Source organism: Leuciscus leuciscus (genome assembly GCF_965113295.1).
Source record: "Leuciscus leuciscus genome assembly, chromosome: 13".
Taxonomy (NCBI): Eukaryota; Metazoa; Chordata; class Actinopteri; order Cypriniformes; family Leuciscidae; genus Leuciscus; species Leuciscus leuciscus.
Genome location: NC_138737.1, coordinates 17,385,090 through 17,400,580, shown reverse-complemented (window position 1 = coordinate 17,400,580; position 15,491 = coordinate 17,385,090). Strand labels below are relative to the sequence as shown.

The 15,491-nt window shown below is 37.1% G+C and overlaps 1 protein-coding gene across 4 annotated transcripts in view; it reads left to right on the top strand.

The window, feature by feature from the left end:
• The first annotated feature begins 180 nt into the window (after positions 1–180).
• The window catches only part of slc20a2 (solute carrier family 20 member 2), a 46,138-nt gene continuing 30,827 nt past the window's right edge, over positions 181–15,491 (top strand). Inside the window, exon 1 of one of the 4 annotated variants that reach the window (XM_082188369.1) lies at positions 181–774. The gene's annotated coding sequence lies outside the window, so the exon portion shown is untranslated. Of the gene's footprint in view, positions 775–10,475; positions 10,650–15,491 lie in introns of those variants that run through there. The other 3 variants (XM_082188370.1, XM_082188366.1, XM_082188368.1) reach the window with 3 other exon arrangements.

Here is a 15,491-nt window from a genome sequence, read left to right as displayed (position 1 = left end):
GTAATATCAGGTAATATGCAAGGGACCACGTGATTGTGCAATTACGTCCGAGTGTAAAATAACCGCTGAATCGTTTTAACAGGTTTTTTTTAATTAATCACTAACAGAACCGATTCGAGGAAAGGAGTCGGACTTCCCAGCATGCTTCAGTCTCGTGTGGCGCGCATGTGTTGAGAACGCGCGAATGCTGTTACGTAACAGTACGTATACTATCAACTACCTGCCCAGAAACATAAAACATATCAATAATTCGAATTGAGAATTTATACCTAGTGTGTTCTTATCCCAATCGAGATTCATTATGGATATCGATCTCTCGTTGCGTGATCCAGACATTACAATAAACCTCCTTAGAGGTTTCCTCAGAAAAAGCAATGACCTCGTGGCTCGTGCACCCACAAGGATACATTTCGGTAATATCTAAACATCCCATAATAAACCTAATAAAACGCCAGTTTGCTGAATCCACTGACATTTGGCTGATACTTCAGTTGAAGGGGACAGGACTTTGCGTTGGTTCGTCTCCACACGTTCTTTCCCGTTTTTTCTCCGTACACGGAAAGCTCCTGCCCCCTGATCCCCCAAGCGCCCGGATGCACACAGCCACACACCAGCAACAGTCAGTCAGTCAGCCAGTTAGGACAAACATGGTCGCCAGAGCTGAAGGAAGCCTTTAGGAATCTCCTCGCCGAATTTCTCTTTATAAAGTAAGGGCTCTTAGACTGGTCGCCTGAAGCACGTAAAGCCTCGTCCGAGGTCTACATTTTCTTCTTGGTGAGTAAAAAGAGCTGTGTCACTGAACGCTGTCAAACCGTCGATAATTCGTCAATGGATTAGATTCACGCGACACTATGGGAATATTTTCAGCACCACGCGCTCAGGAATAGGAAAATGCCCGCTTATTACTTTATTACTCGCGTGTGCAGCTGCATTATTGCTTTGAGACGCGGTGATATTGTCTCTATAGCCTAGTGCTTTGTATATTAAGAAGGGATTGCGTAATTTTCCTCAGGGTCAGATTTGTCCACTGGAATTTAATGCTATTAACCGCTTTGTATTAAGCATGGTGCTCGTTTTGTGAATGACAGGGCTTTTGTTGATTTGTTCTAATGTGAATTTAGGCTATGTATTTGTTAGAGGTCGCACTAGTCGAGACAGACAGCAACGGACAGGCTGCAGACAGTGATTTTAGAGACGTTATACACGTGATTGTCTGTTGTAACATTTTGTAATGTCGAACCACTTATTTACTATAAACTCTCTTTTTTTTTTTCACGGTCCACACAACAAAATATAGCGCACAAATGTAGTTTATAGTTTCACAGCAGTGTCACACGGAAAGACATTGCCTCTTGCCACATGTAATCACAGCTCTGTGCTAATATTCGCTGGTCTGTGATATTGCTTTCAGTAATTAATTGCTTATTTAATTAGTAGCCTAAGTAATAAATTCAGGTGTAAAAGGTAGGAGAGACTCCTGTGCGTTTTATAAAACTGTTGCCACAGAATAAATAATAAAGAACAGCAATTTACAGGAAAACATTTCTTTAATGCAAGATTCTTCAAGTGAAATAATTCTTTTTTTGGTTAGAATGGTCACAAGAGTAGGCTACTATGTCGTATGTTGTTATGAATATTATTAGGTAGGTATAAGACTTTAATGAGGGAAAGATTTACAATCACAAGAAGCATTGCCATTGACATTTATACGTCATTCTTTTGGCACAACTTGTCTCGATTCTCTGATTGGTGGAGATATCTTTGCAGAATCATGGCTAATGTAGTCTTTCACCAGGAATTCCGCTGTTAAATACAGGTGTGTTCACGCCATGTTGTAATTACCTTAACGATTCTGAACTGTATAAAGCCGTCACGTGCTTTTAGAACTTGTAATTACAATGTGTAAACTAGTAATTTTCTGAGAGCTGCGACTTGTACCACATGACCACCTCCGCTCCCCTCCAACCATCAGTTTGCAATAAGCGAGGGATTGCGACTGAGAGGAGGTGCGCTAAACAACATCCAGTTCACGAGGACTTTAAGGGTGTGCTCACAGTCACACTTGGGATGTTTGGTTTGTTTAAGACAAACCCTGGTGCGATTGCTCTGTAAGTGCGGGTCATTTGAATAAGTGTGAACGCTGCCATCCAAACCCTGGTGCGCACCAAACGAACTGAACTCTGGTGTGGTTCGAATGAAATATGAATGCAACACAGACCAAAGACATGAAAGCGAACCAAAAACAGGAAGATTAGACCCTAAAAAGTCAAAGTCGTGATGTTGCCCATCCATCACAGTTTGATACAGGCATCAGAACCGCATCTCCTTGCAGCAGATCTTCATTTGTGTGTGTGACGGAGGGATTCCTGCTGCTGTTTTGACTCCTTTACACATATTATAAGCTCTTCATGAGATCTCAAGTAGGTTACGCACATACAACGAGCACATTTATCCCAGCACACAGCATACGTAGCATACAGCTATCCGAAATTATTAGAGATAACGTTCTTTTCACCATCTAGGATATTTTTCGATAAAACTTAGATAACAAATATGATACAAGCATAATTCTGTTTAAGAATTATGACATGACATGCTTGTAATAAAAAAAAAAAGTAAATTATGCCTTATTGCTAAATAACAATTAACAATGTCGCAAAACATACCTAAAAATGCAATTTCTTTCACTTTAACTATATAAATAATCAGGATAAAAATAAAAGATTACATGATTATTACATGAAAGCCGACCAAGGTTGTGAACATTATCCCTATGCCTTTAGGTTCGGTGATAAAAATGCCAATCTGAACACTAAGCGGACCAGGACTAAATGTTTTATTTTTATTTTTTTTAGACCAAACGAAACAAGCATACCGAACTACAAGTGTGAACACACCCTTAGGTGTGTCCGACTTGAAGTGGCGCTGTGCAAACTGATCGGTGTATGACGTCAAAGTACTGCAAGAAAGATTTGAAAGCATACAGAGCTTTATTAATGGTAATTACAACATGGTGTGAACGCAGCATATGATCATTTAAAATTTTTGTTGAAATAATGTGGGTTAATGGCTTCAAAAAAGCATCTACCATCGATTAACCAACCTCACAGCTCACAGTAGGTCTGTCTACAATGGTTTTTAAGTTATTGTTAAAAATCTATTCTTCTAAAGTGAAAATAAATGGTATTTTTACTTCTGGAATCTGACTGTTGTACTCTGCAGACTCTTAAATATAACATGGCTGCTGTACTGAGTCCAGAATCTAAACTGCCAGTTATGTTATATTGAGTTACTTATGCTTCGGGTAAAAATGGCTTGTTAATTCAGTTAAATCTGAGGACCATATGGATAAATAATATCATGCATACATGTGAAATCAATGTGTCTAGACTCCCTTCCTCATCTCCTATTGTATATATTGGTAAGAGTGTACAATTTACAGTCAGTGTTCAGTCTGCTCTTGATTGGAATATACTATGAAAGATGAATAAGCACAAGAAGATTATGAAAAGATTTATTCAAATAGTAGTCTATTCAAATATACTGGACGCCTTGTATGCTTCCTCACAGTGCTTGATATCATTTAGTGGTATATTAGATTTCTGTCCTTTTATGGACCTACAAAACAGACTTTACCTTCTGTTGAGATCACACATTTGAATGGGCAGAATGTCAAATATTCACTTAATGCCTGAAAATCAATCATTAGTTCCTGTCATAATAAACTTGCATGCGACTGTTTGTTTTTTTTACACACATGAAGAGACTTTAAAACCAGTATTTCATCCTAGAGCATCATGTGCAGCAGCATGTGCCATGTGTGCATTGTGATAGAATCAGACAGCAACAGCCTCTTAGTGTTTATGTATCCGGGCCTATCTGATAAGTGTTTGCTGAGTTGTTGAACTTACTAAAAAAAAAGAAATGGCCAGGTTAATTTTTGGTCTCAGCGATTTGAGTTTATTCACAAAAAACGTTATATAACCCCAATCAATGCAAAGTGAATAAACAGTTAAATCAAGCTAAATCTTACGGATGTATGATTACTTTTTACCACACTGCTCTTTTTATGTCTAATGCCAAATTAACACTGCAAAGTTGACTGAAGCGCTTCTGAAGTGGCATTTCAGAGATGGTTTAATACTGTTCAGAGGTTTAAGTTTATTTGTTTACAGGGGTATTGTACATTAATAAACATGGCTGAAAATTTCCAGAATTAGTCAAAAAGGCGATTTTTGTTTATTTGTTGACCCATGACAGAATGTTAAAAAGTCACCCTAAAAACAAAAGACAAAGCATCTTATATCAGTACACACACACACACACAAGAGAAAGAAGTGAAAAAAAGAAGAAAAAAACGTTATATTATTATCTAAAATCAGAATATTAGATGCTAATGTTGACAGTTCTGTGTAGTAAGTGACCATTTTTTTAAGATGAAACGTAAAAGAACCATATGTATCCCATCTTCTAATTGTTGATGGGAATGAGTTCCATTCCCTTGCGGCTTTGACTGAAAATACAGACTGACTAAATGTACATTTTCTGAGAGGAATAATACACTCCCCTCTTTCTCCACCCCATGTGGACCAATCTGCAGTTGTGTGTGTGTGTGTGTGTGTGTGTGTGTGTGTGTGTGTGTGTGTGTGTGTGTGTGTGTGTGTGTGTGTGTGTGTGTGTGTGTGTGTGTGTGTGTGTGTGTGTGTGTGTGTGTGTGTGTATGTATATATATATATTAGTAGTAGTATTGTGCAATGATGAAAATTTACTGATTTCTTATCAAGAATTTTGAGTGATTGTTTATACAGAGACTCAACTGGTTTTAGAGTAGTTGTACTCGCTTTACAGAGCTTTTTAACCTCAGCCTTAAGGTGGCATAAATGTTTTTACACAGCAGTTACATCTATATACTGTTATATAGGAGCTAAGGTGCAGAGCATGCATGATTTTATCTGGCTTTTATGTGTTTACACTGAATTTTGAGCTGTCAAAGAGCAGCCTTAACTTGGCACCTTAAGAGATTTCACTGGGAACTAATATTAAGATTTTAATTGTATTTTTTGTATACTATTTTTTATTTATTTATTATTACTAGTTTAATTTTAGTCTTTGCCACAAATATAACTTTTGATGTTATAAAATAACATAATAAATGTATCTAAGATTTAGTATGATAGTGATTTATACCTTTGGAATGAGGAAAGAGGCAGAGTTTTCCACAATACAGGGAGTGAATTACCCATCTTCCATGTTCCCTGTTGCTACTCTCACAATACGCTCCCTCTGAGCTTTGAATGTCAGTACTCACAGCTCAGCCTTGTGTGTAACCCCGACAACATTTGGCTCTTCGCTTGGCATTCTCAAAGGAAGGCAAGTTGCCCATTTACAATGCCCATTGCAGCACTAAAGGAACAATAAGTCATTGATATGTCTGAGGAACTGCTGGGAGGTGCTCTTTAAACACAATGGCTAATTCTTTGTAAAGGGACATGATTTTGTTGTGAAGATGTCGGATCAGGTTATGGTACATTTTGTAGCAGAACATTGTGGCTAAATTCCCACCTTAGAGCGGTTAAAAAACACATGACATAAGCAGGAGAAGAAGGAGGTGACCACATTAGTTTGACATTGTTTATGAAATAGCGACATTCTGAAATGTTTCTAAATAAGACATTATGGCAAACACTTGGCTTCTCGAAGTAGTCACTGACTCCATTAAGCTATCGTGAAGGTGAATGGGTTTCCCACGGCTCAATTTATGACCAGGTTAAGTGGTGTTAAGAGTTAGGTTGTTGTTACAAGAGCACAAAATGAAATGCCTAAAATGCCCACGGCATTTTGTTGGAGGGCGAGTTTACGCCCTCCGATAAATTCGGTGGAGGAATCCACAGAGCCTCACCCTGAACTGGAGGAAGAACAGAAACATCCTGTGCATGCCCTTTTTGACATCAAACGAGTTTGTGCTTTGCCAGTATGTACAAGTTTAGTGTGTAAAGAACTGACTAGGGTTTGTTTTCTCTTTTTGTCCCATGGAAATACATGGCTGCTTGTTGTTGTCTAGCTGTCACTCCTCGGCAACTGGCACCAGTCCCAGATGACACTGTTGCGCCACTCGCACACTAGGGTAATGGGTGAAAATTTCGGACCTGTCAGTAAATGGTGCGCAAGTCTGTCATCTCGGAATCTTTCAGTCACTCAATCTTGAGATGGCAGAATTGTAAAAATAAAACAAAATAAAAAAAAACTAGTCTGACTGATGATAAAATGTAGATCTGAAATTCTAATTTCTGTTGGCATGTTAGGGTAATGTAGAAAGGCAGGTTGGCAGTGGCCACTGGCTGCCTCTAGTGCACTAGATGTTGCTGTAGGCATTCTGTCACCGAGCCGTTAGAACATAGGTTTGGCAAATATGTCTCTGAAATGACCTTTTTTTTAAAAAGGAAAGCTTTTTCCTCCTTCAGGGTGCAAAAAAAAAGAAAGAAAAAAAAAGAAATAAAGCTCACATCAGACAGAGCTGAAGGAAAAACAAACAAACAGATAAATGTAATTTTATGGAGTTAAAGACAACATGAAATACAATCTAATTTTTGTGGATTTTAGTCTGTGTGCCTGTTAACTTTTAGGAGTACACTATTGCTTAAATACGGCCTTAAAGATGAAAATTAACTTTTATTATTGCGCATTTTAAGTTTATTGTAAATAAACTTAAAAAAAGCACCATAAATATTGCATACTTGATTATATTATATTATATTATATTATATTATATTATATTATATTATATTATATTATATTATATTATATTATATTATATTATATTATTACAACTTACTGACCCTGACACACAGTCGTGTGGGTCTACAGTCGGTCATCTGAGATAAACATGTCATGTTAAACTGTTTTCAAACTTTTCCAGATATCATAAAACTGCATAACAATTTTTAATAAATAATTACTATGGCACTTTTTAAAATGGAATTTAGCCTATTAATGAGACTTTTGTTTCTTTATTACAGTTTCTGAACATTTATCACACACCTACTTGACTAAGCCCCACAAAAAATGTTTGAATGAACTGCTTTTTTGCAGCATTTATTATGTTTTTTAATAGGGAGATAAAAAAAAAACTGCATGTAATACATTTTTGCCATGACTTGCAGTAGCATGTTTTATAGTTTATGGTTGTGTAAAAAAAGAAAAGGACAGACCTTTTGATATGCCTCACCTCTTATTTGCCAGCACAGGAAAGAAATCTGAACTCGTCAAAGCCATTTCATGGGGTCTTTAATGACAAATTAGTAGTTATATTAGTAGCACGAGGCCTTTTCATCTGCATTTCTCAGTCTTAATTTGAACATTTATCACACTGCGAGCTGCGTGGTTGCGTGACATTTAACAGCGTAACACATAAGCTTTCCAACTCTTTCAAGCGGGGAAACATGAATGGAAGCCTCTAAACTAATATTTTCCATAAACCATCCACCAAAGCACTTATTACTCACGCCAACACCACACAGACAGCAGTGCCATCTAAAAATATCGAATTACTGCTTGGCACTAGAGGAGGAGTGGTGTGCACTCAAGAGAGTGTCTGTGTGCATTTTGTTCCTGTGAGGGTGTTTTGTATGTAGTACAGTTAATGATAGAATATGTATGCAATGGACAGCTGGTTGCTCTTTTCTTTGAACGGCCTCATGTGTCACGACTATTTCCAGCACCCTAGGGTCAGTTTAGGAAGTGAGCACCCTGCTATCAGTGTTAAAGCATCTATTTGCAGACACCTGAAACCATCAATGTCTGTGCGGGAGTCACAATATTGTGGAGCTTCATTGTTGATTTTGACTGCTTCTTTGATGCAGGATTCCTGTCGCGAACTTTATACAGACTGAAAAAGCAATGAAAACATCAGGGTTTGATTGACTAATCATTGATTTCCAGTGTGATTCAGAAGTGACTTTTTTCTACTGTAAGTCAGTTCATAATTAATTTTACATTAAAAACTGACCACCTCCTCTTAATAATTTAATATTTAGTCATATTATCCTAATTAATATTTGTATAATTATTAAAACATTTCAGGAATATTTCTTATTTAATGCAAATAATCATTTTTATTCTTATTTAATTTAAAAAATATTTTATAATTGATGCATCAAAAAAACAAATGTATCATCTCACCGCTATGAACAATTGCCTGATGTATTTGGTCCGATATCAGTTATTAAAAGGCTTATATTATATAATTTTTTATTTGTCAGTATTGATTGATGGATGTTTAATCATACATGTTCGTTTTTAATTTTTTTATTTACATTAGCTTTGACATTATCTCCTAATGCTTACATTTAACACTTTTAAGTGTAATATTTACTAATACAAAAAAATCTCTAAATTGTTCATATTAATTGTATATACCATGCATTATAGTGATTTAAGTTTTTTTTTTGTTCCAAATTTTCTCTATCAGTATTAGCCAGAATTTTAATATCAATGCATCCCTAATGAAAAATGAAAAGGCGACTCATTTGTAATTTCATTTCATCTGACACAATGGACATTGTAAAAATGATAAACACACTGGCTGTTATTCTGTGTTTTTCAGTCTCTTTCGTCAGCTTAACAAAGGAAGCGAAGGAAGTCGTTAGATTACATCCTGCGAATGTCATTTGTTTGTTTACGGATTTCTATTTGCAAACCACCCATATATTATCTCCCATGATGCCCGAAACCGCACAGACTTGTTTAGAGTATCTCTTTGCCACAGGACAAGTTGATAAAAGTGTTGTGTTCTGAAACACTGCGTGATGTGCTGCCGGTGAGTCAGGGCTGTGTAGATGTGAGAGCGAGTCCCAGAATTGCTTGTGACAATGTCTGACAGGCTGTCATCCCCTTCGGACGGTGCTTGTTGGAGAGAGTGTTCCAATAACTACAGCTATATCACCTATAGCTACTGTCTCAGCAGTGGATGAATGATTGTTTGGAGGTTTGGCTATTTTAAGGACAGAGATGGATGACCTGAGGGTGAGTTGATCAGCTCGGGGCTACAGGCATCCCTCAAGTGTCAGCGGCGCGGGACAGTCTGTGATGTGCTGGAGAGGGTTAGTTGCCCAACGTGTTGTGGCTTTGTTTTTGTCTGAGTGTTCACTGTTCAGAGCAAGAGAGGTGGACTGTTAATGGGAGGGTCACATGACATGATAATGATATCATCATCCTGAAAGCACTGATTGTTCCAAACACTGCAAGAAACAAAGACAGAATATCTATTTATCTATCGTGTGTATAATTTTCAGCTATTATCGCACACATTCTTTAAGAAAACATACAGATATTTAAGTTTTATATTTTGATATTTGTCAGATATATTTATAACTTTTTGACATTTCATATATGTGTGAAAAATGATTGAATAATACATATTTAAAAATAAATATTGCAGTCTGAAATATTTGCAAAATAATATTAAGATAATATTAATATTAGCCAAATGGCCAAAATGCCAGGGCCGATTTTTTTGTCCCAGTCCAGCCCTGGTTCATGTAGTGTAACAGCGAAGTGCTTCTGGGTTGTACGTCAGAACGTAGGCTCACTATTGGCCAGCATCACACGCATGACCAGCGTCGGCCAATAGTAAGCCTACGTTCTGACGTACAACCCAGAAGTCTATGTATATGTCTACACACAGTCCTACCTGAATTAATCCACACCTCTAAATAGGCTTACTAGCACTAAAACTATAACTGGTCATCACATCAGTACAACAGGCTTGTTAAAAGAAAGTTTACTACACACAATGGCTGCCACATATTTAATTTATTTATTTAGGCCTACTCAAGCGCCCGAGGGCATAATCAGGTTCATTTGAACAGCAGGCTTATTTCCATAGCAATGGAGTATGAAATCTATACAGTAATAAGAACACTTGGATATAGTCAGCGTTTCAAAACCTTTGGCGTTTTTAGGGGATTATTAATCTTCAGAGTTTTACAAGTCCTCAAAAAGTAGGCTTGAGTTTGTCCACTTATCAGCACATCCGCAAAACATTTCAGAAACGCGAGATCAAGAAACTAACTGGAAATTAAAATAATAACAGGCCTTATTCATTCCATTTATAAACATTTCGTTTCATATAAACTGCCTATAAAGGTAGGCCTACTATCCACCGATCCATGTTGTGGTTCTAACGGCACTGAACTTGAACGTCACGGCCGAGCGCCACTAGCCTATTTTAGTAATCACACAATAACTTGACAATTTAATTTAAATTTTATATCAATATAGGCCTACATATTCTTTTTACTTTTTACTTTTTTTTTTTTATGGGAATTTCCTGGTAAAATGAAGGTAAAAGAATATTATTTTATATTTTATTTTGCCTTTCCACTGACCACCTGCAGTACCCTCAAGGACCACTAGTGGTCCGCGGACCACAGTTTGGGAATGGCCGCTGTAACAGACAAGCCTGTTATGAAGTCTTTTATCTGCAGTCTTTCTTCCACACCGCTAGGGGTGCTATGGTGCCTAAATGTGCTCCTTAAGTAAAGGTGGGTTTGTAGAGGAAGTTAGCAGAACAGCAGCAGTAGAAAGCATGGCTTACCTGCATTTGTGCTATGTCCTGTTTGGGAAATGCTCCATTTCAAGCTCAACTTAAAGTAAGGATTTGTTTTCTTTCCTGTTATTTAAAAGTATGCCTTGATGATGATGATGATGATGATGATGATGATGATGATGATGATGATGATGATGATGTTTGTTGCTAAGAAGTTTGATACAGTTTATTTGTATGTATTTTAGAAGGACTCTTTATCTGTGACTTTAACAGTGCATGTTGCAAACTAAATATGGATTGTAAAGCCCAGAGGGATGAAAGCTTGGGACTTTTGGCTTACTTATGAGTATTCCTGATTTGGAAGAGTCTGATGCATGAGAACTGTTATCGTTTGGAGTGAATTCATCGCAAATGGTTGGGATTATTCATCTAAGGGTCTGCTTCAACTTTGGACATTGTTTTTATGAATTATACCATCAGATAAGACTTAGGAATTAGGAATTTCAGTAAGGACTTTTAAGAATTGTGATTCTACAAGTACTGTGATTCGATATTGCAAATTTTTTTTAACACTAAACCATCGGGAAAAGTTAAATCATACACTTATATAGACTGTACATGATGTATAAGATGAGTCATATTTACAAAAACAAATCATCACATCTTTCTGACTTTTATTTCAGAAGCATCATACACATTCTCTTGAATAAATGATTCAATAACAAATAAATTTTTTAACAGTTACTTGTCGCCACTTACTGGCGAAACAATGTAATCGATAAATGCGTTATTTTAAGCACCAAGTTTCTATCAAAAGCTGATTTTGATAGCTTTCGTAGACATCAGTGTTCATATTTGAATTTTAAACTTTTATCCAAGTACTTATATGATAATTTTAACTATTGCATCACAGAAATAATGATACTAAAAGATTGAAAAAACTGTTTGTGAAGCTGTTTCATGACAACTCTCTCCGGGTCAGCGGCAGCGCCAACGCAGCTTTGAATGTTGCGATATGATTTTGTCAAAGTTTAATAGACAGACAAATTGAAAGATCGAGTGGGTGTTTGAATCGATATCAGTCTTTTAAAGATGAATCGTGCAGCTCTATTGTCGTATCTCTCTCTCAGCATATGAGTAGCGCCAGTGCTTTCAGTCTCACGTCTCTTCCACGCGTCCACTTGGGATATTTCGTCACTCAACACTCATAGATAACGACACATTTCATCCTCTGTTGAAACGAAAGTGGCTAACTTCTGTCAACCTCATCTACAAGCAAGGACAAAAATAAAGCGACTGATTTTGAATTAATATCGATTTCTTAAAAAAGAAAAAACGATTTTAGAATCGTAAAATAAATAAAATAAATTGCGATAGCTAGGTGGAATTTTTTTGTTTTTGTTTTTTTTCTCCTCCCAGCCCTGCTGCTCAGTGTTCATATGTGTGCACACTACAGAGTTAAAGTACCATTGAAGCATTGTTGAAGTTAATGAGATAATTAACTGATGATTGAGCATTAATGATGAACACCTGCTGTTAACAAGCAGGATCTCTGAAGAAAAGAGAAACAAGAACTACATCTGACTTAAAGCCACAGCCTTAGATGAAATCAACTGAAGATAAAAGAAGACATTAAATCTCTGAAGATCTCTGCAGAGGAGGATTAAACAACTCCACAAACAGCATTGCCAGCTTCACTTATTACTAACCAGATTGACTTTATGTATGTAATTTACGTTTTAATAAAAATAATAGTTTCATTTGAAGTCACCATGAATTTTTTGTTTCAGTGTTTGCTTTAGTTGGGCTCTTGACCCTTGACTCTTTAATATTAGATTTTTTCTGGCTGCTGTAATTGTTTGTTTATAAAGCACATTTGTTGTGGCAAAATGTGAAAAATGTAAGGTTGAGCCACTGCAGTCACTTGGACTGTTTTAACGATGTCTTTACTAACTTTTCTGGGCTGGCAGATATGAATTACCTAGCAGCCTATGAAGGAGTGAGCCAGCTCTCAGATTTCATCAAACATATCTTAGGCCTCATTTACACATAGCCGGGTATTTAGAGAAACAAATATTTCCCCCCTCCGTTTTCAATAATAACATTGTGCACACAACATCGTTTTCAAAAAAGTTGTCATTTACATCAACCCGCATAAATACGCCGTTGAGTGCCATCATAACTATGCCAAACCTATGGGCGGCAGTGTAGGGAGAAGGATAAAGCCATGCAAGCCAATCAGAATCCTCAGAATTGACAACGAATAACATGAGGGACACATAGGGCGCTCACATGACGTTAAGTATTTTCTGGCGCATAATGTGACGTTTGAGAACCTAAAACCCGTTTCTCCCAGTTGACACGGCAACACATAACCGCCGTTATCAGAAATCTCCACTTTGGCCGGAGTTTTTAGAAATAATCTGTGATTAAAAACAGGTTTTCGTGTAAATGAGAGGCCAAACTGCAGGGAAATATCTGCGTCTTCCCTTCGTGTAAAAGGGGCCTTAATTTGTGTTCCCGAAGATGAACGAAAATCTTACGGGGTTGGAACAACATGAGGGTGAATGTAAGGCAAATGTCATGCAAAAATAATGCAAAATCATTGGTCGAAAGGTGTGGGAGCCCTGCGTAATGAGCTTATGAGAGCAGATGCGATTTTATTGTTCACTGTGGAGGAGATTAGTGTCAGTAATATTACTGTCAGAAACATTCATCATGCAGTCCTGCCTTTCTTGAAAGACAATAGCCTTTCTAGGGACCTGAAATACAAATTAATGTGTGCAAGGACCCTAAGTATAACACACCTCTTTTATTCTTTTAGCTTAGATTTTTTTTTTGTACTGTCCAACTAATAATATTATTATAATATTAATACTTATTTGACAATATTATGTCATTTGGTTTTGTTTGTTTGATTTTGTTATTTTTTTTTTTTTTAAATAAGTGAATTGTTTTCCTGACATTAGCCATGTTTTCCCCCACACAAATTACCTGCACACCATTGATTTCCTCTTATTTGTTTTGCCATGGGAGTTTGCATATCCCTTAATATTGAAATATTTTATGAATTACTTATTTGTCTGCTCTACTTTGAGGAGAGACAACTCTGTGGTGCTTTATTAAATGTCCTTTTGCATTTGGTAATTTGTATTTATTTGATACTTAATGCTTTTAGAGAGACATAATGCAGATATTATGGTGCCAGCAGTCATTGTGTACACCATTGAATGTCCTTGGTGCAACTGCATGCCTTTTCCTGACTGTTAGAGGGGATTCACCCACCCCTCTTCCTCTCTTCTCACTCTCATTGGCTTGATCTTCCTCGTCACTCCTTCTTCTCATGCTGCGTTAGCCAGTCAGATCCACCGCTCCCACTCAGCGTGCACGTGATTGGCTGGCTGGCCTGTGATGCTGGTGCCTCTCTTTAAGAAGCAGTCTAGACTGCAGTGACAGGTTTTTCAATGAGAATCGCACTGCTGTTGTCCTGCAACACGTCTGACTCTCCATCTGGCATTTCCTCATACTACATTTTACACAACGTTCGCACATCTTTTCTTTGTCTGAATCCATTGACCAGTCTCATTGTTCCTGTTTTATTGGCATAAGTCAGCACATCAGTTTAGCATTTTCCCATCCTTTCATTCATGATCCCTCACGTTTAATCAGTCCATCTTTCGTTTTTCCAACCTTTTTCTGATCCCACATTCCAAAAAAGGGGGGAAACACTGAGCACTGCGTAGCCCAAAGGTGAGTACACTTGATTAGAGTTTAGAGTGCTGCAGTCATTACAGGCACATTTTTACTGCACTCTCTCCTTTCTTCTTGTGTCGTGTCTAATGCAACAGGTTCTGTACCTCGTATATTGGACGGGGAGTGACCGTATCAAGAGGAATGCATTGTAGAAACTACTAACTGGCTAGCGTGCATTGTATTACTTATGTATTTTAAAAAAAACACACATCTCTCTTCCTGTGTTTAACAATCAAAGTATAAGCTGAATGCTTTTAATATTCAGATTAGTTAGGTGATATTCTTCTCCCAGTGCTTGTTTCGTGTCCCAGGGTTTAAAAGTGTCCCAAGGTGTCATACCTTACATTTTATGATTTTTTTTAAATATCTGTGTAAAGCTGTGAAAGGCATCATAATTTGTTCAGCCTAGAGGGTTTACGCACCTGTAGTTTGCGTGTATGGGCCTTTAAAGGGATAGTTCACCCAAAAATGAAGATTCGGTTGTCATTTTCTCCCCCTCTTGTCAATCCAAACTTGTATGACTGGGTTTCTTCTGTGGAACAAAAGATATTTTGAGAAATGTCTTGGTGAGTGTTTTTGTTTTTGTCAGTGGTAACCAAAACTAGCAGAAGAAAGTAAGTCATACAGGTTGGGAACTATTATGAGTGAGTAAATAAGAAATTATTTTCATTTTTGGGTGAACTATCCCTTTAAGTGTGTCTTGAAATGATGCAAGTATGCTCCCAGACTGATGACATTTCTCACATTTTAAAGGTCAACCGTGTGAGCAAATAATTATGTAGATTATTATTGATAGCCTTTTAATCTCTGAATAAGGTGGTTGTCTTCTCATAAAATAATCAGTTCAGCAATACTATGAAAAATAGGCTTTGACAGGTGCTGTCAGCAAATTGTTGCTAAACCTGTTACATAGATTGCTAAAGAGCTGAAGGGCTGAAAAGCAATAGATCTCAAATATCTGAGAGCATCAGAAGAATCTAATTTCATCCAAATTGTCTCAGCTTATCACCTGTCCTGATGTCACATGGCAGTATCAGTGTTTTGGCATTGCATCCATTTTCCAAAAAATGTGTTGTAACCATTGTTAGTTCTAAAATTCACCTCTTTAAAATCCAGACCTGCTATTAGTATGCATGAGACATTTATATCTCAAGACTGCTTTATTTTTCTGAAAAACCCAACATCTGCTGCT